Source organism: Mizuhopecten yessoensis, unplaced genomic scaffold (genome assembly GCF_002113885.1).
Source record: "Mizuhopecten yessoensis strain PY_sf001 unplaced genomic scaffold, ASM211388v2 scaffold997, whole genome shotgun sequence".
Taxonomy (NCBI): Eukaryota; Metazoa; Mollusca; class Bivalvia; order Pectinida; family Pectinidae; genus Mizuhopecten; species Mizuhopecten yessoensis.
The window spans coordinates 285,973-313,925 of record NW_018403826.1 but is presented as its reverse complement, the minus strand read 5'-3'; the positions used below and the strand labels follow the sequence as shown (position 1 = coordinate 313,925).

At 35.4% G+C, this 27,953-nt stretch overlaps 1 protein-coding gene across 1 annotated transcript in view; it reads left to right on the top strand.

Moving 5' to 3' along the window:
* Positions 1-27,953, top strand: part of LOC110455987 (band 7 protein AGAP004871-like) — an 80,221-nt gene that overhangs the window by 6,594 nt on the left and 45,674 nt on the right. The window lies entirely within an intron of this gene.

Below are 27,953 nucleotides of genomic sequence, written 5' to 3'. Positions count from 1 at the left end.
CAAACTAAATACTCTATAAAATGGAGACTTGTCTAAACAGACTCTCTATCATCTAGAGACCTGTATAAACCAGACCATCTATACTATAGAGGCCTATATACAAAAACCAGACCCTCTATAATATAGAGATATGTATAACCAGACCCTCTATAATATAGAGGCATGTATAAACCAGACCCTCTATAATATAGAGGCCTGTATAAACCAGACCCTCTATACTATAGAGGCCTGTATACATAAACCAGACCCTCTATAATATAGAGGCCTGTGTTAACCAGACCCTCTATAATGTAGAGGCCTGTATAAACCAGACCCTCTATAATATAGAGACATGTATAACCAGACCCTCTATAATATAGAGGCCTGTATAAACCAGACCCTCTATAATATAGAGGCCTATATACATAAACCAGACCCTCTATAATATAGAGGCCTGTGTAAACCAGACCCTCTATAATGTAAAGGCCTGTATAAACCAGACCCTCTATAATATAGATGCCTGTATAAACCAAACCCTCTATAATATAGAGACATGTATAACCAGACCCTCTATAATATAGAGGCATGTATAAACCAGACCCTTTATAATATAGAAGCCTGTGTAAACCAGACCCTCTTTACTATAGATGCCTGTATAAACCAGACCCTCTATAATATAAAGACCTGTATAAACCAGACCCTCTTTAGTATAGAGGCCTGTATAAACCAACCCTCTATAATATAGAGGCTTGTATAAACTATACTATAATATAGAGGCCTGTATACACCAGACCCTCTATAATATAGAGACATGTATACATAAACCAGACCCTCTATCATATAGAGGCCTGTATTCATAAACCAGACACTCTATAATACAGAGGCCTATATACATAAACCAGATCCTCTATAATATAGAGGCCTGTATACATAAACCAGACCCTCTATCATATAGAGGCTTTCATAAACTATACTATAATATAGAGGCCTGTATACATAAACCAGACCCTCTATCATATAGAGGCCTGTATTCATAAACCAGACCCTCTATAATACAGAGGCCTATATACATAAACCAGACCCTCTATAATATAGAGGCCTGTATACATAAACCAGACCCTCTATCATATAGAGGCCTGTATTCATAAACCAGACCCTCTATAATACAGAGGCCTATATACATAAACCAGACCCTCTATAATATAGAGGCCTGTATACATAAACCAGACCCTCTATCATATAGAGGCCTGTATTCATAAACCAGACCCTCTATAATACAGAGGCCTATATACATAAACCAGACCCTCTATAATATAGAGGCCTGTATACATAAACCAGACCCTCTATCATATAGAGGCCTGTATACATAAACCAGACCCTCTATAATATAGAGGCCTATATACATAAACCAGACCCTCTATAATATAGAGGCTTTTATAAACTATACTATAATATAGAGGCCTGTATACACCAGACCCTTTATAATATAGAGGCTTTTATAAACTATACTATAATATAGAGGCCTGTTTACACCAGACCCTCTATAATATAGACATGTATACATAAACCAGACCCTCTATCATATAGAGGCCTGTATACATAAACAAGACCCTCTATAAAACAGAGGCCTATATACATAAACCAGACCCTCTATAATATAGAGGCCTGTATACATAATACAGACCATCTATTACCTGGCAAACTATATATTCTGAATACAGTGTAATCTTGACCTTTAAATTAGTGTCACTCTACAAACTATTAAGAACTTAGTTCACATAAATTGATCAAGAGGAACTACAGATAGTTTATCTTTGAGTGAACATTAGAATGACATTATCAGAGGTAAACAGAGAAATCAGCCCAAAGTTACAGATATAATAATGGAATAGTTCCTTTAATTTTTACAACACATATGAATACATGTTGTAGTCATGGTATACAACTAAACATATGAATGAAGATTGAAGGCTGATACCAATAGTGTTATTCTGTTTCAATGTTTTGAACTGTTAAAGTACCGTCAGTAATGTTAAAGCACCGTCAGTAATGTTACCGTCAGTAATGTTAAAGTACCGTTAGTAATGTTAAAGTACTCTCAGTAATGACATGTTGTAGTCATGGTATACAACTAAACATATGAATACATGTTGTAGTCATGGTATACAACTTAACATATGAATACATGTTGTAGTCATGGTATACAACTAAACATATGAATACATGTTGTAGTCATGGTATACAACTAAACATATGAATGAAGATTGAAGGCTGATACCAATAGTGTTATTCTGTTTCAATGTTTTGAACTGTTAAAGTACCGTCAGTAATGTTAAAGCACCGTCAGTAATGTTACCGTCAGTAATGTTAAAGTACCGTCAGTAATGTTAAAGTACTCTCAGTAATGTTATAGTACCGTCAGTAATGTTATAGTACCGTCAGTAATGTAAAAGTACCCTCAGTAATGTTAAAGTACCCTCAGTAATATTAAAGTACCGTCAGTAATGTTGAAGTACTCTCAGTAATGTTATAGTACCGTCAGTAATGTTAAAGTACCGTCAGTAATGTTAAAGTACCGTCAGGGTACCCTCAGTAATGTTAATGTACCCTCAGTAATATTAAAGTACCGTCAGTAATGTTGAAGTACTCTCAGTAATGTTATAGTACCGTCAGTAATGTTATAGTACCCTCAGTAATGTTAAAGTTCCGTCAGTAATGTTATAGTACCGTCAGTAATGTAAAAGGACCCTCAGTAATGTTAAAGTACCCTCAGTAATATTAAAGTACCGTAAGTAATGTTGAAGTACTCTCAGTAATGTTATAGTACCGTCAGTAATGTTAAAGTACCCTCAGTAATGTTAAAGTACCCTCAGTAATATTAAAGTACCGTAAGTAATGTTGAAGTACTCTCAGTAATGTTATAGTACCGTCTGTAATGTTAAAGTACCGTCAGTAATGTTAAAGTACCCTCAGTAATGTTAAAGTACCCTCAGTAATATTAAAGTACCGTAAGTAATGTTGAAGTACTCTCAGTAATGTTATAGTACCGTCTGTAATGTTAAAGTACCGTCAGTAATGTTAAAGTACCGTCAGGGTACCCTCAGTAAAGTTAATGTACCCTCAGTAATATTAAAGTACCGTCAGTAATGTTGAAGTACTCTCAGTAATGTTATAGTACCGTCTGTAATGTTAAAGTACCGTCAGTAATGTTAAAGTACCGTCAGGGTACCCTCAGTAATGTTAATGTACCCTCAGTAATATTAAAGTACCGTCAGTAATGTTGAAGTACTCGCAGTAATGTTATAGTACCGTCAGTAATGTTAAAGTGCCGTCAGTAATGTTAAAGTACCGTCAGGGTACCCTCAGTAAAGTTAATGTACCCTCAGTAATATTAAAGTACCGTCAGTAATGTTGAAGTACTCTCAGTAATGTTATAGTACCGTCAGTTATGTTAAAGTTCCGTCAGTAATGTTATAGTACCGTCAGTTATGTTAAAGTTCCGTCAGTAATGTTATAGTACCGTCAGTTATGTTAAAGTACCGTCATTAATGTTAAAGTACTCTCAGTAATGTTATAGTACTCTCAGTAATGTTATAGTACCCTCAGTAATGTAATAGTACCGTCAGTTATGTTAAAGTACTCACAGTAATGTAATAGTACCGTCAGTAATGTTATAGCACCGTCAGTTATGTTAAAGTACCATCAGTAATGTTAAAGTACTCTCAGTAATGTTATAGTACCGTCAGTTATGTTTAAGTTCCGTCAGTAATGTTATAGTACCATCAGTAATGTAATAGTACCGTCAGTTATGTTAAAGTACCGTCAGTAATGTTAAAGTACTCTCAGTAATGTAATAGTACCGTCAGTTATGTTAAAGTTCCATCAGTAATGTTATAGTACTTATAGTACCGTCAGTAATGTTAAAGTACCCTCAGTAATGTTAAAGTACCCTCAGTAATGTTATAGGTCCGTCAGTAATGTTAAAGTACCCTCAGTAATGTAATAGTACCGTCAGTAATGTTAAAGTACCGTCAGTAATGTTAAAGTACTCTCAATAATGTTTAAGTACCCTCAGTAATGTTAAAGTACTCTCAGTAATGTTAAAGTACCGTCAGTTATGTTAAAGTTCCGTCAGTAATGTTAAAGTACTCTCAGTAATGTTATAGTACCGTCAGTTATGTTAAAGTACCGTCAGTAATGTTAAAGTACTCTCAATAATGTTTAATTACCCTCAGTAATGTTAAAGTACTCTCAGTAATGTTAAAGTACCGTCAGTTATGTTAAAGTTCCGTCAGTAATGTTATAGTACTTATAGTACCGTCAGTAATGATAAAGTACCCTCAGTAATGTTAAAGTACCCTCAGTAATGTTATAGTACCGTCAGTAATGTTAAAGTACTCTCAGTAATGTTAAAGTACCGTCAGTTATGTTATAGTACCGTCAGTAATGTTATAGTACTCTCAGTAATGTAATAGTACCGTCAGTTATGTTAAAGTTCCGACAGTAATGTTATAGTACTTATAGTACCGTCAGTAATGATAAAGTACCCTCAGCAATGTTAAAGTACCCTCAGTAATGTTAAAGTACTCTTAGTAATGTTAAAGTACCGTCAGTTATGTTAAAGTTCCGACAGTAATGTTATAGTACTTATAGTACCGTCAGTAATGATAAAGTACCCTCAGTAATGTTAAAGTACTCTTAGTAATGTTAAAGTACCGTCAGTTATGTTATAGTACCGTCAGTAATGTTATAGTACCCTCAGTAATGTAATAGTACCGTAAGTTATGTTAAAGTTCCGTCAGTAATGTTAAAGTACTCGCAGTAATGTAATAGTACCGTCAGTTATGTTAAAGTTCCGACAGTAATGTTATAGTACTTATAGTACCGTCAGTAATGATAAAGTACCCTCAGCAATGTTAAAGTACCCTCAGTAATGTTATAGTACCGGCAGTAATGTTAAAGTACCCTCAGTAATATTAAAGTACCCTCAGTAATGTAATAGTACCGTCAGTTATGTTAAAGTACTCACAGTAATGTAATAGTACCGTCAGTAATGTTATAGTACTCTCAGTAATGTTATAGTACCCTCAGTAATGTTAAAGTACTGTCAGTAATGTTAAAGTACCCTCGGTAATGTTAAAGTACTCTCAGTAATGTTAAAGTACCGTCAGTTATGTTATAGTACCGTCAGTAATGTTATAGTACCCTCAGTAATGTTAAAGTACTGTCAGTAATGTTAAAGTACCCTCGGTAATGTTAAAGTACTCTCAGTAATGTTATAGCACCGTCAGTAATGTTAAAGTACCCTCAGTAATGTTAAAGTACCGTCAGTAATGTTATAGGACCCTCAGTAATGTTATAGTACCCTTAGTAATGTTAAAGTACCCTCAGTAATGTTAAAGTACCCTCAGTAATGTTATAGTACCCTCAGTAATGTTAAAGTACCGTCAGTAATGTAATAGTACCGTCAGTAATGTTATAGTACCCTCAGTAATGTTAAAGTACCGTCAGTAATGTTATAGTACCGTCAGTAATGTTAAGTACCGTCAGTAATGTTAAAGTACCCTCAGTAATGTTATAGTACCCTCAGTAATGTTAAAGTACCGTCAGTAATATATGTAATAGTACTGTCAGTAATGTTATAGTACCGTCAGTAATGTTATAGTACCCTCAGTAATGTTAAAGTACTGTCAGTAATGTTAAAGTACCCTCAGTAATGTTAAAGTACTCTCAGTAATGTTTTAGTACCCTCAGTAATGTAATAGTACCGTCAGTAATGTTAAAGTACCGTCAGTAATGTTAAAGTACTCTCAGTAATGTTATAGTACCCTCAGTAATGTTCCCAGGCTTTGTGTGAGATTGAAAAAAAGAGAAGTTTGATTATGACTTAATGAAATAGCCGTTATTGTGTTGATGTGGCCATGAGCTCAGCAACACATCACTATGATAATTATCTGTCAAAAAGCACATGTGTTCCGCAAAGTCCTCTCACATTAAAATATGCAATTGTTTGTCTCATGCCTTTATTGTTGTCCTACTTTTTGTTGGATAGATAGGATGTTTTGATATCTTTTCATAGAATTACAGAATTTGTATATGTGACCTAGCACTGAGCACTGAGCACAAGTGTTTTGATTGGAAACAAAGCTGCGTAAGAAAGTAATATACTGAAACTTCGAGCAATGGTCTCAAAATGAGTTTCTTTATTATTGGGGAAATCAGCCTGAGAGCTGGATAAAGATAAGTTCACGGCTCTGCTGCAGTGAGAGTCAAATTACTAGTTAGATTTTTTGAGGAAAAATTGTCTAATTGAAGATGCCCACTTGTCTATTATCCATGTTAGGTGCCCTTACATTACACCAAATATGGTATAATGCTGAGAAGGGATGTTGACTGGGAGCATGTCCTTTATAATCATAGGTATAGTAATATTCTTAACACATTACAGAATAGAAATTCTATCTTACAAAATATACAAAATCATGCTGCAAAACATACCAAAACAATTAGTAAAAATGAAAATTGCTGGATAAATAAGGGAAAACATTATACTGGACAAATAAGGGAAAACATTATACTGGACAAATAAGGGAAAACATTATACTGGACAAATAAGGGAAAACATTTTACTCGACAAATTAGGGAAAACATTATACTGGACAAATAAGGGAATACATTATACTTGACAAATAAGGGAAAAAACATTATACTGGATAAATAAGGGAAAACATTATACTGGACAAATAAGGGAAAACATTATACTGGACAAATAAAGGAAAACATTATACTGGATAAATAAACGAAAACATTATGCTGGACAAATAAGGGAAAACATTATACTGGACAAATAAGGAAAAACATTATATTTGTTTAATATTTCTATCAGCTTAAAATTGATGTTTTCAACTGCTTAATTGAAACCAAACTCTACTGGCATGTTAATAGCAAACACTGGCACCTGCTGGTTTGGTTTAGGGATGACTGTGCCAAAATGACGAAGATTGGAAGTGAAGCCCATTCTCATTCTGTCTGGAAGCACTCTGAAAATGAGGATGTTTTTGTAAATTAAAACCGCAAGTTACCTCCTGCTTTTGGCAAGTTAATACTAAAATCTGGTCAAACAATCAACAAATTCCTGATTGTCTGTTTTAAAAATGTTTGGTTTGATTGTTTTATCATGCTGAGATCTGTACAGGAGTCAGATTTGAGACCAATCCTCAACTAATCCTTTGCATCACTAAACCAATGTGCTTTCCGGAAATAACAGATGCAGAGCATCAAAATGAGAGATGCATACCTTGACAAGGGAAAAAACTCTTAGTCAGAAAACTGATTCAGTAAACTGCAGGTCATCATATGTATAGTGTATCAAGGTCACCGTTATTTTGGTAGTTTGGTAATTCCAGATTTCAGTTTGTGCTATGGTTTGAGCACACCAGAGGTCCATTACTGTCAAATATATTTAATCAGACTCACTTACAGGTACAAGTTCAGGAAGTATTTTTAGGTTATATGTTAGAATAGCTCTGTGGTACCAAATTCCAAGCATGTGTAGAGCATCAAGTATGTCTGTTGGTAATTAGAGGTAATACCAATTACTCCTCACCAGGAAATCACTGAAGGTCAGAGATTGTGTAGGTTATATACACGTGTATGGGAAAGGGCTAAATACTAGATAGTGCCATTTATGTCAAATAGACATTGTATGGGAGAAAAAATGGTAGTTTTTGTTTGTTTTGTGTCGTTCTAAAATGAAGTAGATTTACTGTGTTAAAGATATGGACTACTGTGTATCGTGTCTACAGTGGTATAGATATGGATTATTGTGTATCTACAGTGGTATAGATATGGATTATTGTTTGTCTATAGTGGTATAGATATGGATAATTGTGTATCTACAGTGGTATAGATAGGGATTATTGTGTGTCTACAGTGGTATAGATATGGATCATTGTGTATCTACAGTGGTATAGATATGGATTATTGGGTGTCTACAGTGGTATATATATGGATTATTGTGTATCTACAGTGGTATAGATATGGATTATTGTGTATCTACAGTGGTATAGATATGGATTATTGTGTGTCTACAGTGGTATAGATATGGATTATTGTGTATCTACAGTGGTATAGATATGGATTATTGTGTATCTACAGTGGTATAGATATGGATTATTGTGTATCTACAGTGGTATAGATATGGATTATTGTGTATCTACAGTGGTATAGATATGGATTATTGTGTATCTACAGTGGTATAGATATGGATTATTGTGTATCTACAGTGGTATAGATATGGATTATTGTGTATCTACAGTGGTATAGATATGGATTATTGTGTATCTACAGTGGTATAGATATGGATTATTGTGTATCTACAGTGGTATAGATATGGATTATTGTGTATCTACAGTGGTATAGATATGGATTATTGTGTATCTACAGTGGTATAGATATGGATTATTGTGTATCTACAGTGGTATAGATATGGATTATTGTGTATCTACAGTGGTATAGATATGGATTATTGTGTATCTACAGTGGTATAGATATGGATTATTGTGTATCTACAGTGGTATAGATATGGATTATTGTGTATCTACAGTGGTATAGATATGGATTATTGTGTATCTACAGTGGTATAGATATGGATTATTGTGTATCTACAGTGGTATAGATATGGATTATTGTGTATCTACAGTGGTATAGATATGGATTATTGTGTATCTACAGTGGTATAGATATGGATTATTGTGTATCTACAGTGGTATAGATATGGATTATTGTGTATCTACAGTGGTATAGATATGGATTATTGTGTATCTACAGTGGTATAGATATGGATTATTGTGTATCTACAGTGGTATAGATATGGATTATTGTGTATCTACAGTGGTATAGATATGGATTATTGTGTATCTACAGTGGTATAGATATGGATTATTGTGTATCTACAGTGGTATAGATATGGATTATTGTGTATCTACAGTGGTATAGATATGGATTATTGTGTATCTACAGTGGTATAGATATGGATTATTGTGTATCTACAGTGGTATAGATATGGATTATTGTGTATCTACAGTGGTATAGATATGGATTATTGTGTATCTACAGTGGTATAGATATGGATTATTGTGTATCTACAGTGGTATAGATATGGATTATTGTGTATCTACAGTGGTATAGATATGGATTATTGTGTATCTACAGTGGTATAGATATGGATTATTGTGTATCTACAGTGGTATAGATATGGATTATTGTGTATCTACAGTGGTATAGATATGGATTATTGTGTATCTACAGTGGTATAGATATGGATTATTGTGTATCTACAGTGGTATAGATATGGATTATTGTGTATCTACAGTGGTATAGATATGGATTATTGTGTATCTACAGTGGTATAGATATGGATTATTGTGTATCTACAGTGGTATAGATATGGATTATTGTGTATCTACAGTGGTATAGATATGGATTATTGTGTATCTACAGTGGTATAGATATGGATTATTGTGTATCTACAGTGGTATAGATATGGATTATTGTGTATCTACAGTGGTATAGATATGGATTATTGTGTATCTACAGTGGTATAGATATGGATTATTGTGTATCTACAGTGGTATAGATATGGATTATTGTGTATCTACAGTGGTATAGATATGGATTATTGTGTATCTACAGTGGTATAGATATGGATTATTGTGTATCTACAGTGGTATAGATATGGATTATTGTGTATCTACAGTGGTATAGATATGGATTATTGTGTATCTACAGTGGTATAGATATGGATTATTGTGTATCTACAGTGGTATAGATATGGATTATTGTGTATCTACAGTGGTATAGATATGGATTATTGTGTATCTACAGTGGTATAGATATGGATTATTGTGTATCTACAGTGGTATAGATATGGATTATTGTGTATCTACAGTGGTATAGATATGGATTATTGTGTATCTACAGTGGTATAGATATGGATTATTGTGTATCTACAGTGGTATAGATATGGATTATTGTGTATCTACAGTGGTATAGATATGGATTATTGTGTATCTACAGTGGTATAGATATGGATTATTGTGTATCTACAGTGGTATAGATATGGATTATTGTGTATCTACAGTGGTATAGATATGGATTATTGTGTATCTACAGTGGTATAGATATGGATTATTGTGTATCTACAGTGGTATAGATATGGATTATTGTGTATCTACAGTGGTATAGATATGGATTATTGTGTATCTACAGTGGTATAGATATGGATTATTGTGTATCTACAGTGGTATAGATATGGATTATTGTGTATCTACAGTGGTATAGATATGGATTATTGTGTATCTACAGTGGTATAGATATGGATTATTGTGTATCTACAGTGGTATAGATATGGATTATTGTGTATCTACAGTGGTATAGATATGGATTATTGTGTATCTACAGTGGTATAGATATGGATTATTGTGTATCTACAGTGGTATAGATATGGATTATTGTGTATCTACAGTGGTATAGATATGGATTATTGTGTATCTACAGTGGTATAGATATGGATTATTGTGTATCTACAGTGGTATAGATATGGATTATTGTGTATCTACAGTGGTATAGATATGGATTATTGTGTATCTACAGTGGTATAGATATGGATTATTGTGTATCTACAGTGGTATAGATATGGATTATTGTGTATCTACAGTGGTATAGATATGGATTATTGTGTATCTACAGTGGTATAGATATGGATTATTGTGTATCTACAGTGGTATAGATATGGATTATTGTGTATCTACAGTGGTATAGATATGGATTATTGTGTATCTACAGTGGTATAGATATGGATTATTGTGTATCTACAGTGGTATAGATATGGATTATTGTGTATCTACAGTGGTATAGATATGGATTATTGTGTATCTACAGTGGTATAGATATGGATTATTGTGTATCTACAGTGGTATAGATATGGATTATTGTGTATCTACAGTGGTATAGATATGGATTATTGTGTATCTACAGTGGTATAGATATGGATTATTGTGTATCTACAGTGGTATAGATATGGATTATTGTGTATCTACAGTGGTATAGATATGGATTATTGTGTATCTACAGTGGTATAGATATGGATTATTGTGTATCTACAGTGGTATAGATATGGATTATTGTGTATCTACAGTGGTATAGATATGGATTATTGTGTATCTACAGTGGTATAGATATGGATTATTGTGTATCTACAGTGGTATAGATATGGATTATTGTGTATCTACAGTGGTATAGATATGGATTATTGTGTATCTACAGTGGTATAGATATGGATTATTGTGTATCTACAGTGGTATAGATATGGATTATTGTGTATCTACAGTGGTATAGATATGGATTATTGTGTATCTACAGTGGTATAGATATGGATTATTGTGTATCTACAGTGGTATAGATATGGATTATTGTGTATCTACAGTGGTATAGATATGGATTATTGTGTATCTACAGTGGTATAGATATGGATTATTGTGTATCTACAGTGGTATAGATATGGATTATTGTGTGTCTACAGTGGTATAGATATGGACTACAGTGTGTCTAGTGGTATATATATGGACTACAGTGTGTCTAGTGGTATAGATAGGGATTATTGTGTATATACAGTGGTATAGATATGGATTATTCCAAAAAGCATATTCACATGAATGCCCGTGCGAAGGCTATTTCCTCTTGAGAAATAGAATTTTTATGGAGCTCAAAACACTAAACAGTGATCAATATCAATGTCGGCTGTATCTCGGAAGATAATGGTGTCATCTGTGATCCTGTAGGACAGTCCGTCTGTCTCTCTATCTGGTGGTGATAAGTGTAATATTCTAACACTGTACCGACAATCTTCAGGTTTGTTTATGATTAATTGTATACAAAAAAATAAAACATTTTGATCAGCTCCAAGGTCAATAGAGGTCAAATTGATATGGGTTAAAACTTGGGGTTGTATTTAGGATGATGAGGAGTTGATTGTTCAGTAATGAGGACTGTTAATTAAGCAGTGACAGCAACTTACCTAGCTATACAACATAGGCAGTAGAACTTGTCTTTATGCCAGTTAGACAGGAGCTAAATTTAGTTCTGTATCAGGTACACCAGGTATACAAGTGAAATATGTACACCAGGTATAAAGGTGATATCAGGTACACCAGGTATACAGGTGATATAAGTGACACCAGGTATACAGGTGATATAGGTGACACCAGGTATACAGGTGATAATATTTAAGTGACAGCAGGTATAAAGGTGATATCAGTTACACCAGATATATAGGTGATATCAGTTACACCAGATATAAAGGTGATATCAGTTATACCAGATATATAGGTGATATCAGTTACACGAGGTATAAAGGTGATATCAGTTACACCAGGTATAAAGGTGATATCAGTTACACCAGGTATAAAGATGATACCAGTTACACCAGGAATAAAGGTGATATCAGTTATACCAGATATAATGGTAATATCAGTTACACCAGATATAAAGGTGATATCAGCAACACCAGTTATTAAGGTGATATCAGTTACACCAGGTATAAAGGTGATATCAGCTACACCAGGTATAAAGGTGATATCAGTTACACCCGGTATAAAGGCGATATCAGTTACACCAGGTATAAAGGTGATATCAGCTACACCAGGTATAAAGGTGATATCAGTTACACCCGGTATAAAGGCGATATCAGTTACACCAGGTATAAAGGTGATATCAGCTACACCAGGTATAAAGGTGATATCAGTTACACCAGATAAAAAGGTGATATCAGTTACACCAGACTAAAGATGATATCAGTTACACCAGGTATAAAGGTGATTTCAGTTACACCAGACATAAAGGTGATATCAGTAACACCAGTTATTAGGGTGATATCAGTTACATCAGGTATAAAGGTGATATCAGTTACACCAGGTGTAAAGGTGATATCAGTTACACCAGGTATAAAGATGATACCAGTTACACCAGGTATAAAGGTGATATCAGTTATACCAGGTATAAAGGCGATATCAGTTACACCAGGTATAAAGGTGATATCAGCTACACCAGGTATAAAGGTGGTATCAGTTACACCAGGTATAAAGGTGATATCAGTTACACAAGATACAAAGGTGATATCAGTTACACCAGGTATAAAGATGATATCAGTTACACAAGATACAAAGGTGATATCAGTTACACCAGGTATAAAGGCGATATCAGTTACACCAGGTATAAAGGTGATATCAGCTACACCAGGTATAAAGGTGGTATCAGTTACACCAGGTATAAAGGTGATATCAGTTACACCCGGTATAAAGGCGATATCAGTTACACCAGGTATAAAGGTGATACCAGTTACACCAGGTATAAAGGTGATATCAGTTTAACCAGGTATAAAGGTGATATCAGTTACACCAAGTATATAGATGATATCAGTTACACCAGGTATAAAGGTGATTTCAGTTACACCAGATATAAAGGTGATATCAGGAACACCAGTTATTAAGGTGATATCAGTTACAACAGGTATAAAGGTGATTTCAGTTACACCAGATATAAAGGTGATATCAGTAACACCAGTTATTGAGGTGATATCAGTTACATCAGGTATAAAGGTGATATCAGTTACACAAGATAGTTACACCAGATATAAAGGTGATATCAGTTATACCAGGTATAAAGGCGATATCAGTTACACCAGGTATAAAGGTGATATCAGCTACACCAGGTATAAAGGTGGTATCAGTTACACCAGGTATAAAGGTGATATCAGTTTAACCAGGTATAAAGGTGATATCAGTTACACCAAGTATATAGATGATATCAGTTACACCAGGTATAAAGGTGATATCAGCTACACCAGGTATAAAGGTGGTATCAGTTACACCAGGTATAAAGGTGATATCAGCTACACCAGGTATAAAGGTGGTATCAGTTACACCAGGTATAAAGGTGATATCAGCTACCCCAGGTATAAAGGTGGTATCAGTTACACCAGGTATAAAGGTGATATCAGCTACACCAGGTATAAAGGTGGTATCAGTTACACCAGGTATAAAGGTGATATCAGCTACACCAGGTATAAAGGTGATATCAGTTACAACAGGTATAAAGGTGATTTCAGTTACACCAGACATAAAGGTGATATCAGTAACACCAGTTATTACGGTGATATCAGTTACATCAGGTATAAAGGTGATATCAGTTACACCAGATAAAAAGGTGATATCAGTTACACCAGACTAAAGATGATATCAGTTACACCAGGTATAAAGGGGATATCAGTTACACCAGGTATAAAGATGATACCAGTTACACCAGGTATAAAGGTGATATCAGTTACACCAAGTATATAGATGATATCAGTTACACCAGGTATAAAGGTGATTTCAGTTACACCAGACATAAAGGTGATATCAGTAACACCAGTTATTACGGTGATATCAGTTACATCAGGTATAAAGGTGCTATCAGTTACACAAGATATAAAGGTGATATCAGTTACACCAGATATATAGGTGATATCAGTTACACCAGATATAAAGGGGATATCAGTTATACCAGATATATAGGTGATATCAGTTACACCAGGTATAAAGGTGATATCAGCTACACCAGGTATAAAGGTGGTATCAGTTACACCAGGTATAAAGGTGATATCAGCTACCCCAGGTATAAAGGTGGTATCAGTTACACCAGGTATAAAGGTGATATCAGCTACACCAGGTATAAAGGTGGTATCAGTTACACCAGGTATAAAGGTGATATCAGCTACACCAGGTATAAAGGTGATATCAGTTACACCAGGTATAAAGGTGATTTCAGTTACACCAGATATAAAGGTGATATCAGTAACACCAGTTATTAAGGTGATATCAGTTACATCAGGTATAAAGGTGCTATCAGTTACACAAGATATAAAGGTGATATCAGTTACACTAGGTATAAAGGTGATATCAGTCACACCAGATATAAATGTGATATCAGTCACATCAGGTATAAAGGTGATAGCAGTTACACCAAGTATATAGATGATATCAGTTACACCAGGTATAAAGGTGATATCAGTAACACCAGGTATAAAGGTGATATAATTAAGTTACACCAGGATATCAGTTACATCAGGTATAAAGGTGCTATCAGTTACACAAGATATAAAGGTGATATCAGTTACACCAGGTATAAAGGCGATATCAGTTACACCAGGTATAAAGGTGATATCAGTAACACCAGGTATAAAGGTGATATAATTAAGTTACACCAGGTATACAGATGATGCCAGTTACACCAGGTATTAAGGTGATATAATTAAGTTACACCTGGTATAAAGGTGATATAATTAAGTTACACCAGGATATCAGTTACATCAGGTATAAAGGTGATATCAGTTACACCAGATATAAAGGTGATATCAGTAACACCAGTTATTAAGGTGATATCAGTTACATCAGGTATAAAGGTGTTATCAGTTACACAAGATATAAAGGTGATATCAGTTACACTAGGAATAAAGGTGATATCAGTCACACCAGATATAAATGTGATATCAGTCACATCAGGTATAAAGGTGATAGCAGTTACAGCAAGTATATAGATGATATCAGTTACACCAGGTATAAAGGTGATACCAGTTACACCAGGTATAAAGGTGATATCAGTAACACCAGGTATAAAGGTGATATAATTAAGTTACACCAGGATATCAGTTACATCAGGTATAAAGGTGATATCAGTTACACCAGATAAAAAGGTGATATCAGTTACACCAGACTAAAGATGATATCAGTTACACCAGGTATAAAGATGATACCAGTTACACCAGGTATAAAGGTGATATCAGTTACACCAGATAAAAAGGTGATATCAGTTACACCAGACTAAAGATGATATCAGTTACACCAGGTATAAAGGCGATATCAGTTACACCAGGTATAAAGGTGATATCAGTTATACCAGATATAAAGGTGATATCAGTTACACTAGGTATAAAGGTGATATCAGTCGCGCCAGATATAAATGTGATATCAGTCACATCAGGTATAAAGGTGATAGCAGTTACACCAAGCATATAGATGATATCAGTTACACCAGGTATAAAGGCGATATCAGTTACACCAGGTATAAAGGTGATATCAGTAACACCAGGTATAAAGGTGATATAATTAAGTTACACCAGGTATACAGATGATGCCAGTTACACCAGGTATTAAGGTGATATAATTAAGTTACACCTGGTATAAAGGTGATATAATTAAGTTACACCAGGTATCAAGGTGATATAATTAAGTTACACCAGGTATCAAGGTGATATAATTAAGTTACACCAGGTATAAAGGTGATATAATTAAGTTACACCAGGTATCAAGGTGATATAATTAAGTTACACCAGGTATCAAGGTGATATAATTAAGTTACACCAGGTATACAGATGTTACACCAGGTATAAAGATGATACCAGTTACACCAGGTATAAAGGTGATATCAGTTACACCAGATTAAAGGTGATATCAGTTACACAAGATATAAAGGTGATATCAGTTACACTAGGTATAAAGGTGATATCAGTCACACCAGATATAAATGTGATATCAGTTACACCAGGTATAAAGGTGATATCAGTTACACCAAGTATATAGATGATATCAGTTACACCAGGTATAAAGGTTATATCAGTTACACCAGTTATACAGATGATACCAGTTACACCAGGTATAAAGGTGATATCAGTTACACCAGGTATAAAGGTGATATCAGTAACACCAGGTATAAAGGTGATATAATTAAGTTACACCAGGTATAAAGGTGATATTATTAAGTTACACCAGGTATAAAGGTGATATAATTAAGTTACACCAGGTATACAGATGATGCCAGTTACACCAGGTATTAAGGTGATATAATTAAGTTACACCAGGTATAAAGGTGATATAATTAAGTTACACCAGGTATAAATGTGATATCAGTTACACCAAGTATAAGGGTTGTAACGTTTTATAAACGCTTTGTATATATGACAAACTCATTCACTGAGTCTTCAGTACTGTATTGTAGTTCGCCATATCTTTGTACAACCACGCCACCTACCGTGTATAGGAAGTAGCTCATTATTCACATTACTACTACTGGGGAGCGGTCATTGTTCAGTTATCGTTACAAGGGTGATATCAGTTACGCCAGGTATTAAGGTGAATCTGTTAGATATGTTACTGTTGTACCTATACAACAGGTATATATGTCACTGTCAGGGGGAATGATCCTGTCACTGTCTGTGGGAATGTTCCTGTCACTGTCTGTGGGAATGTTCCTATCACTGTCTGTGGGAATGTTCCTGTCACTGTTTGTGGGTGATATCAGTTACGCCAGGTATTAAGGTGAATCTGTTAGATATGTTACTGTTGTACCTATACAACAGGTATATATGTCCCTGTCAGGGGGAATGATCCTGTCACTGTCTGTGGGAACGTTCCTGTCACTGTCTGTGGGAATGTTCCTGTTGCTGTTTGTGGGCATGTTCCTGTCACTGTCTGTGGGAATGTTCCTATCACTGTCTGTGGGAATGTTACTGTCACTGTTTGTGGGAATGTTCCTGTCACTGTTTGTGGGAATTTTCCTGTCACTGTCTGTGGGAATCTTTACTGTCACTGTCTGTGGGAATGTTCCTGTCACTGTTTGTGGGAATTTTCCTGTCACTGTCTGTGGGAATGTTCCTGTTGCTGTTTGTGGGCATGTTCCTGTCACTGTCTGTGGGAATGTTCCTATCACTGTCTGTGGGAATGTTACTGTCACTGTCTGTGGGAATGTTACTGTCACTTTTTGTGGGAATGTTCCTGTCACTGTCTGTCGGAATGTTACTGTCACTGTCTGTCGGAATGTTACTGTCACTGTCTGTGGGAATGTTACTATCACTTTCTGTGGGAATGTTCCTGTCACTGTCTGTCGGAATGTTCCTGTCACTGTCTGTGGGAATGTTTCTGTGACTGTCTGTGGGAAGGTTCCTGTCACTGTCTGTGGGAATGTTCCTGTTGCTGTTTGTGGGAATGTTCCTGTCACTGTCTGTGGGCATGTTCCTGTCACTGTCTGTGGGAATGTTCCTATCACTGTCTGTGGGAATGTTCCTGTCACTGTTTGTGGGAATTTTCCTGTCACTGTCTGTGGGAATGTTTCCTGTCACTGTCTGTGGGAATGTTCCTGTTGCTGTTTGTGGGCATGTTCCTGTCACTGTCTGTGGGAATGTTCCTATCACTGTCTGTGGGAATGTTACTGTCACTGTCTGTGGGAAGGTTACTGTCACTGTCTGTGGGAATGTTCCTGTCAGTGTCTGTGGGAATGTTCCTGTCACTGTCTGTGTGAATGTTCCTGTCACTGTCTGTGGGAATGTTCATGTCACTGTCTGTGGGAATGTTACTGTCACTTTTTGTGGGAATGTTCCTGTCACTGTCTGTCGGAATGTTACTGTCACTGGCTGTGGGAATGTTACTGTCACTTTCTGTGGGAATGTTCCTGTCACTGTCTGTCGGAATGTTACTGTCACTGTCTGTCGGAATGTTACTGTCACTGTCTGTGGGAATGTTACTGTCACTTTCTGTGGGAATGTTCCTGTCACTGTTTGTGGGAATATTACTGTCACTGCCTGTAATGTTACTTTTCCAAAAGATCAATGGCAATATGATGGATCCTCGGTTATCTACAGACAGAAGTTGATCCTGATTTTGACTTTCCCCAGGGATATGAGCATTGATTTTAGCTAGCATTATCAGAGTAGAGAACTCTAGTTTGAAAATTTGAAATCAGATGCATTTCTGCTGAGTACAGTTAACATAATCCAACAGGTGGAATCATATCTTGTACTTCTATTTTTAGCATGGGATTAGATGTAGGCCTATTGGAAAAGGATTTTTTTTAATTTTCCAAATATCTTTCTATTTCCTTTCCTTGTGATATAGCGGCCTATGATAGCATGCTAGTGAATCTAAACCAAACTTAATGACAAATTGTTTATTCAGGGAAAGCTTTGATGTTTTTGATGTATAAAATACAAACTTTATTTCTCCAATCTGCTGTAATTAAATCACATCACAAAACTCCAGTTTTAGGAACCAGATCACAAGTGTTTTTATAGAACTGACAGAATTACAGACACTTAAGTTGAACTCCTGTTTTTGCTAATAGAGGGAAGATCCCTGAGATATCACTATAAAATACCCTTGATGTAGTAGTGTTCTGTAGAGATGTTCTATTTCTACTGTCACTTCGTCAGAAGTCAAACATGAGAGACATGTTAAAAGCTGGAGGAATAAGCAATGAAAACAAATAACACATATAAATCTGTCCATGCTGAAACAAGTTATTTCAGTCAAAAAGAAAATAGTTGTGATGGAGGTTGCTGACCTGACAATGGAAAAGAGAAATCCATTTGTTGTCAGGCAATGAATGACTTGAGTAATGTCTGTGCTTAAGCTTGTTGTGTTTAACAGAAAATTATCTAAACTACAAAATATCATCGATTTTTACATAAGTCTGTAATGCAACTGGTTCATTTAAATTCAGTTTAAATTTTATATACTCAATATCTATTTATTTATAGCTTTAATTTAACAGAAATCCAATCATGATCTTCGTGTCATTATTAAAGAATGATACACTTGAATACACTGCTTCAACATTGTATGTTTCTGTGGGTAAAACACTTAAACATTGTTTGTTTCTGTGGGTAACACACATAAACATTGTATGTTTCTGTGGGTAAAACACTTAAACATTGTATGTTTCTGTGGGTAACACACATCAACATTGTATGTTTCTGTGGGTAAAACACTTCAACATTGTATGTTTCTGTGGGTAAAACACATCAACATTGTATGTTTCTGCTGGTAACACACATCAACATTGTATGTTTCTGTGGGTAAAACACTTCAACATTGTATGTTTCTGTGGGTAACACACATCAACATTGTATGTTTCTGTGGGTAAAACACTTTAACATTGTATATTTCTGCTGGTAACACACATCAACATTGTCTGTTTCTGTGGGTAACACACATCATCATTGTTTGTTTCTGTGGGTAAAACACTTCAACATTGTATATTTTCTGCTGGTAACACACATCATCATTGTTTGTTTCTGTGGGTAAAACACTTCAACATTGTATGTTTCTGTGGGTAAAACACTTTAACATTGTATATTTCTGCTGGTAACACACATCAACATTGTCTGTTTCTGTGGGTAACACACATCATCATTGTTTGTTTCTGTGGGTAAAACACATCAACATTATATGTTTCTGTAGGTAACACACTTCAACATTGTATGTTTCTGTAGGTAACACACTTCAACATTGTATGTTTCTGTGGGTAACACACATCAACATTGTATGTTTCTGTGGGTAAAACACTTCAACATTGTATGTTTCTGTTGGTAACACACATCAACAGTGTATGTTTCTGTGGGTAACACACTTAACATTGTATTTTTCTGCTGGTAACACACTTCAACATTGTACGTTTCTGTGGGTAACACACATCAACATTGTATGTTTCTGTGGGTAACACACATCAAAATTGTATTTTTCTGCTGGTAACACACTTCATAACACACATCAACATTGTCTGTTTCTGTGGGTAAAACACTTCAACATTGAATGTTTCTGTTGGTAACACACACATCAACATTGTCTGTTTCTGTGGGTAACACACTTTAACATTGTATGTTTCTGCTGGTAACACACTTCAACATGGTATGTTTCTGTGGGTAAAACACATCAACATTGTATGTTTCTGCCGGTTATTCTGCTAAATTTAGGCTTTAACCTTGTATATGTGCAGTTCAACAGTTAACAAATTTCAAAATACAGGGAGTGGGAGATGCTGTTACCCAGCAGACAGATTCCACAAGGACACTCTTGTGTCGTGGGAGATGCTGTTACCCAGCAGACAGTTTCCACAAGGACACTCTTGTGTCGTGGGAGATCCTGTTACCCAGCAGACAGATTCCACAAGGACACTCTTGTGTCGTGGGAGATCCTGTTACCCAGCAGACAGATTCCACAAGGACACTCTTGTGTCGAAACTAGTCAATGTATACTGGGATTAAAGCCGTTATCTCCAGCATGGCCTTGTCACGGTCATCTTTTCCTTTGAAATTTCAAAATAGTATTTTTTCCATTGGTAAAAATAGAATATTGTATGTTTTCCTATGGTAAGAATTCAATAGTGTATGGTATGGTATTTATTCTGTATGAAATCTTACATGTCAAAATCATGACAAGGTATCTGTTTCCTATATTTTCTTATTGTAGTTAACTATTTCCTTTCATATTTGGATAAATTGTGTTAAAAACTTAACCTGATACAAAATTTTATTAAACATATATATCATGACAAACAATTGGTACTAAATGTTACAACATTGAACTCCACATGTGTTCTGAGCTAGATAAGGTAAAAAGATTTTATCATCAGCTCATAAAACACTGAGCTTATTGGTGATGTTGTTCTATAGTTGTTGTGTAACTGGGCCAACACTGGCCGCAGTCTGGGTGATGGTGGACATGTCATATCTATCCCTATGATTACACTCTCTGGGGATAGCCCTTCACTTAAGTGAAACAAAATCAATATTTGTGTGTAGTCCAATAGTAGAAGACATTTACCATTGTTTGCTTTTAAGGTTTTTCATAATCAAAATTTCCAAAATTAAATTTGTGTGATGGAGTTATACAGGTTTGTATACCGATTCTTTGATTGGTCAGTATAGACAGGTTTATGTACCGATTCTGTTATTGGTCCGTATAGACAGGTTTATATACCAATTCTGTTATTGGTCAGTATAGAGAGGTTTGTATACCAATTATGTTATTGGTCAGTATAAAGAGGTTTGTATACCAATTCTTTTATTGGTCAGTATAGAGAGGTTTGTATACCAATTCTGTTATTGGTCAGTATAGAGAGGTTTGTATACCCATTCTGTTATTGGTCAGTATAGACAGGTATGTTTTAGGTCTGTGTGAATAGGTTCGTTTACTGATTCTGAACAACCATCCTTTTCAACATTTGTAATTAAATAGATGGTAACCAATCAACTGACCAATTTCATCAGCACCATGCCTGTAGGAATGAGGCCTTTAATACAGTGATCATGCCTACAGCAGACAACAGGTTCAGGGCCAAAACTATAGCAGTTAATGAAGATTTGACGTTTTCATTTGAGTCCTCTCTGACAATTATACAGCTTATTTGGATCAGTGAGATATTTAATTGGTTTACATAGATGTCTAAGTAAAGGAAGGTGACTCAGGCGTGATTCTTGTCCAGAGTCTGTCTGTCAGGTTGATCTGGTGGTCGGTATATATATATATATACATCAGAGAATAAAGCTAGGCTTTTCTTGGAAAAGCTTCCACTGGTAAGTTTAGTTTCTAGTTTACAGATAACAGTCCTCTGGAGCCTGGAGCGTTTGACCAGCCCTAGTCCCATCAGCCCTGGCCCAACCAGGACTACATCGTTTGACTTCATTTGAACCCTGGTGCTGCGCTACATTGTAGGTGTGTGTTTGATCCCCGTATTCAGGAGAAATTTGTGTCAGACATCTAATCAGGGTTTTATAGTAATTGTCTGTGTCTTTATGTTATATGTTTGTATGTGTCTCTGTGTTATATGTTTGTATGTGTCTATGTTATATGTTTGTATGTGTCTCTATGTTATATGTTTGTATGTGTCTCCATGTTATATGTTTATCTGTGTCTCTATGTTATATGCTTGTATGTGTCTCTATGTTATATGTTTGTATGTGTCTCCATGTTATATGTTTATCTGTGTCTCTATGTTATATGCTTGTATGTGTCTCTATGTTATATGTTTGTATGTGTCTCCATGTTATATGTTTATCTGTGTCTCTATGTTATATGCTTGTATGTGTCTCTATGTTATATGTTTGTATGTCTCTATGTTATATGTTTGTCTGTGCCTCTATGTTATATGTTTATCTGTGTCTCTATGTTATGTGTTTGTATGTGTCTCTATGTTATATGTTTGTATGTGTCCCTATGTTATATGTTTGTATGTGTCGCTATGTTATATGAATGTATTTGTCTCTATGTTATATGTTTGTCTGTGTCTCTATGTTATATGTTTGTATGTGTCTCTGTGTTATATGTTTGTATGTGTCTCTATGTTATATTTTTGTATGTGTCTCTATGTTATGTTTGTATGTGTCTCTAGGTTATATGTTTGTATGTGTCTCTATGTTATATGTTTGTCTGTGTCTCTATGTTATATGTTTGTATGTGTCTCTGTGTTATATGTTTGTATGTGTCTCTATGTTATATGTTTGTATGTGTCCCTATGTTATATGTTTGTATGTGTCGCTATGTTATATGTATGTATTTGTCTCTATGTTATATGTTTGTCTGTGTCTCTATGTTATATGTTTGTATGTGTCTCTATATGTTATATGTTTGTATGTGTCTCTATGTTATATGTTTGTATGTGTGTCTATGTTATATGTTTGTATGTGTCTCTATGTTATATCTTTGTATGTGTCTATGTTATATGTTTGTATGTGTCTATGTTATATGTTTGTATGTCTCTATGTTATATGTTTATCTGGGTCTCTATGTTATATGTTTGTATGTGTCTCTGTGTTATATTTTTGTATGTGTCTCTATGTTTTGTTTGTATGTGTCTCTATGTTATATGTTTATCTGTGTCTCTATGTTATATGTTTGAATGTGTCTCTATGTTATATGTTTGTATGTCTCTATGTTATATGTTTGTATGTGTCTCTATGTTATATGTCTATCTGTGTCTCTATGTTATATGTTTGTATGTGTCTCTATGTTATATGTTTGTATGTGTCTCTATGTTATATGTTTGTATGTGTCTCTATGTTATATGTTTGTATGTGTCTCTATGTTATATGTTTGTATGTGTCTCTATGTTATATGTTTGTATGTGTCTCTATGTTATATGTTTGTATGTGTCTCTATGTTATATGTTTGTATGTGTCTCTATGTTATATGTTTGTATGTGTCTCTATGTTATATGTTTGTATGTGTCTCTATGTTATATGTTTGTATGTGTCTCTATGTTATATGTTTGTATGTGTCTCTATGTTATATGTTTGTATGTGTCTCTATATTATATGTTTGTATGTTTCTCTATGTTATATGTTTGTCTGTGTCTCTATGTTATATGTTTGTATGTGTCTCTATGTTATATGTTTGTATGTCTCTATGTTATATGTTTGTCTGTGTCTCTATGTTATATGTTTTTCTGTGTCTCTATGTTATATGTTTTTATGTGTCTCTATATTATATGTTTGTATGTGTCTCTATGTTATATGTTTGTATGTGTCTCTATGTTATATGTTTATCTGTGTCTCTATGTTATATGTTTATCTGTGTCTCTATGTTATATGTTTGTATGTGTCTATGTTATATGTTTGTATGTGTCTCTATGTTATATGTTTGTTTGTGAAATCAAACGTAAAGCAGTAGGAGGGACAGAATCTTGCCACTGTTATTTGAAAATATGTAAGTTTATATTTATTTTTAACAAGCAGTTCACAAAACAATTTTATGATTTACAGATAACTTGTGAAATAAAATACCTGTAAATTAGTTCAGGAAACCTTTTGATGCTATGCAGTACTGATATTGGTAGATTACCAGACAGAAATAGAGATTTGCAGACACACTGAAATGTCACATTTGTAATCTCTTACTACTGATAAGTAGGAAATGTCTACCTATTGTCATCTGAGTATTCTGACTAAATCCTGTAAATAATGACATTTCACCTAGCTATCATATCAGAGTTGATTAATACATCGACTCTTGTTAGTCTGGGGCTAAATCAACTACGTCATGTAACAGAGCAGAGAAGTCGACAAGCAGACTCCAGCAATGACCAGTCTGATCACCAATATTGCCCATGCATGTTATGCATAATTAGTAAGATTACTTGATTCTGATTGGATAATTATATCTGTGCAATAACTACTCACAACATTGTTCATTTTCAGTCCGTCGGGTGTGTATATACTTAATGGCATGTCTCAGGCTAAGTTTGATCCCCAGTGTAATGCTTGTATATTTACTCATGATTAAAGGGGCTGGTCGGGGGAAAAAATGTCATATTTGCTAAAATGGCATACACATGTTTAAAATACAGTTGTGGGACCGGACAACGCACCAAAAATAGCGTGCACACACCGTGCATACATCGTTCACACACCGTCCGCACATCGTTCACACATGGTGCGCACAACTGTGCGATTTTGCAATTGTTCGANGACCCAGATCAGTGATGTAATTTTAACGCACGCGCATCATCAACAAGGCCAAGTGTATAAATCTCGGCGAAAGAAAAAGATGCATGCAAAAGTCATGACAGGCACGATGTATCAATACCGTTATATATAGCAACAACATATACATGTAGGTAGGAATACTACACTTGCATCATACATGACCTTTGAAAACAATTATTTACGTATAGTATTGCTGTCTTGTCCACTAGTTGAGTCTGACATGGCACATGACCGCGTGCTATTGTTGTTATCTTCACTGCCTCACTCTCGAAACAACCACGTGACATATATAAATAGATCTGCGCTAAATTTACGTGGGGCTTCCCTGAGATTTCAGTGGTCAAAACTGGACATTGCAAGCAGAACTCGACCATCATATTGCCGTGGTATAACTTTTGGAAGGCCAGAGAACACATTTAGACCCATTTATTTTGTCATTTTTTCCCCGACCAGCCCCTTTAATGACACTTCTTAATCCTAATTGGTTAATTTGTTTCATATTCAAAATCTACCCTTAAAATGGTTTGATTCGAGCTAAATTTAGTGGTCAGATTCATATTTTAGTATGCACAACATATATAGGCATTTCCTACCCTAAAAACATGTCTAAACTAAATCTCAACATTGGTCATCTAACAGTACAAGATATATAACCCTGACATGACTACTTCACACGACAACTTGTGACAACAAGTGTGGTTACCCTGACAACATCTGATGTGGTCTCCCTGACAATATCACCCTGACAACATGTGTTATTACCCTGACAAAAGGAGTTATTACCCTGACAACATGTGTTATTACCCTGACAAAATGTGGTTGCACTGTGGTTATGCTGAAAACATCTGATGTGGTCACCCTGACAACAAGTGTGGTTACCTTGACAATAAGTGTGATTAACTCGAAAACATCTGATGTGGTGGCCCTGACTATAGCACCCAGACAACTTGTGATGTTGCCACCCTGACAACAAGTGTGATAACCCTGACACCCAGTGTGGTTACCCTGACAACAAGTGTGGTTAACTCGAAAACCATCTGATGTGGTCCCCCTGACAATATCACCCTGCAAACTTGTAATGTGGTCACCCTGACAACCAGTGTGGTTACACTGACAACAAGTGTGATTATGCTGAAAACATCTGATGTGGTCCCCCTGACAATATCACCCTGCAAACTTGTAATGTGGTCACCCTGACAACCAGTGTGGTTACACTGACAACAAGTGTGATTATGCTGAAAACATCTGATGTGGTCCCCCTGACAATATCACCCTGCAAACTTGTAATGTGGTCACCCTAACAACCAGTGTGGTTACACTGACAACAAGTGTGATTATGCTGAAAACATCTGATGTGGTCCCTCTGACAATATCACCCTAGTGACAATAAGTGTGATTACCCTGACAACATCTGTAGTTCACTGAAACCATCTGATGGGGTCACCCTGACAATATCACCCTGACAACAAGTGTGATTACTTTGATAAATTGTGTGCTTACGCTGAAAACATCTGATGTGGTCACCCTGACAATATCTACGCTGAAAACATCTGATGTGGTCACCCTGACAATATCTACGCTGAAAACATCTGATATGGTCACCCTGACAATATCACCCTGACAACATATGTGGTTACCCTGAAAACATCTGATGTGGTCACCCTGACAATATCACCCTGACAATATATGTGGTTACCCTGAAAACATCTGATGTGGTTGTCCTGACAACACGTGGGGTTACCCGAAAAACATCTGATGTGGTCACCATAACAATATCACCGTGGCAACACATATGGTCACCACATTGACAACATGCTATAAAGAACATGATGCTTCACTATTACCATTCGGTGTGAAGTGTTATTACTGGGACAATTATGTTTTCCAACACAGGAAGCTATTTCTTTGACTATCAATAGAAATCTTATTACTTTTCACTTGCTCCTTTTCCGGTTGAAAGGTTTACTTGTATTGTTGGGTAATTTGTGTTTGGTAGTCTGGCCTGTTAGATAGATTCCTGCTGACATTACTAGTCTGGGCTTGATTCAGCGGTATTAAGAAAGGAGCCAGATACTCGGGAATAGGAATTACCTTTTGAGACCTGTCTCCTACACAAACTGACATTAAATAGATTTAATGCATATTGGCCTGGTAAACCACAAGTTGGGTGTCTGAGAGAGGTTTCCCAGTCCAATCAAATTTTCTATTCTCGGCAACAATTAGTTTGTCATTGTGGCATTTCACTGTTAATTATGTTTACTTTAATTATGATTACATTGAAACTTAACAAAGGAAAAGAAGTCCTATGTTTACATTGTTTTTATTATATTTTTTTTCATATATCTGTATCTAAGAAGAATCTGCTAATGTAAAACAACCCTGTTATTGTCAAGTACCTTCAGAGGATGTCACCCAAACATGTAAAACAACCCTGTTATTGTCAAGTACCTTCAGACGATGTCACACCCCGCCATGTAAAACAACCCTGTTATTGTCAAGTACCTTCAGAGGATGTCACACCCCGCCATGTAAAACAACCCTGTTATTGTCAAGTACCTTCAGAGGATGTCACCCTGCCATGTAAAACAACCCTGTTATTGTCAAGTACCTTCAGAGGATGTCACCC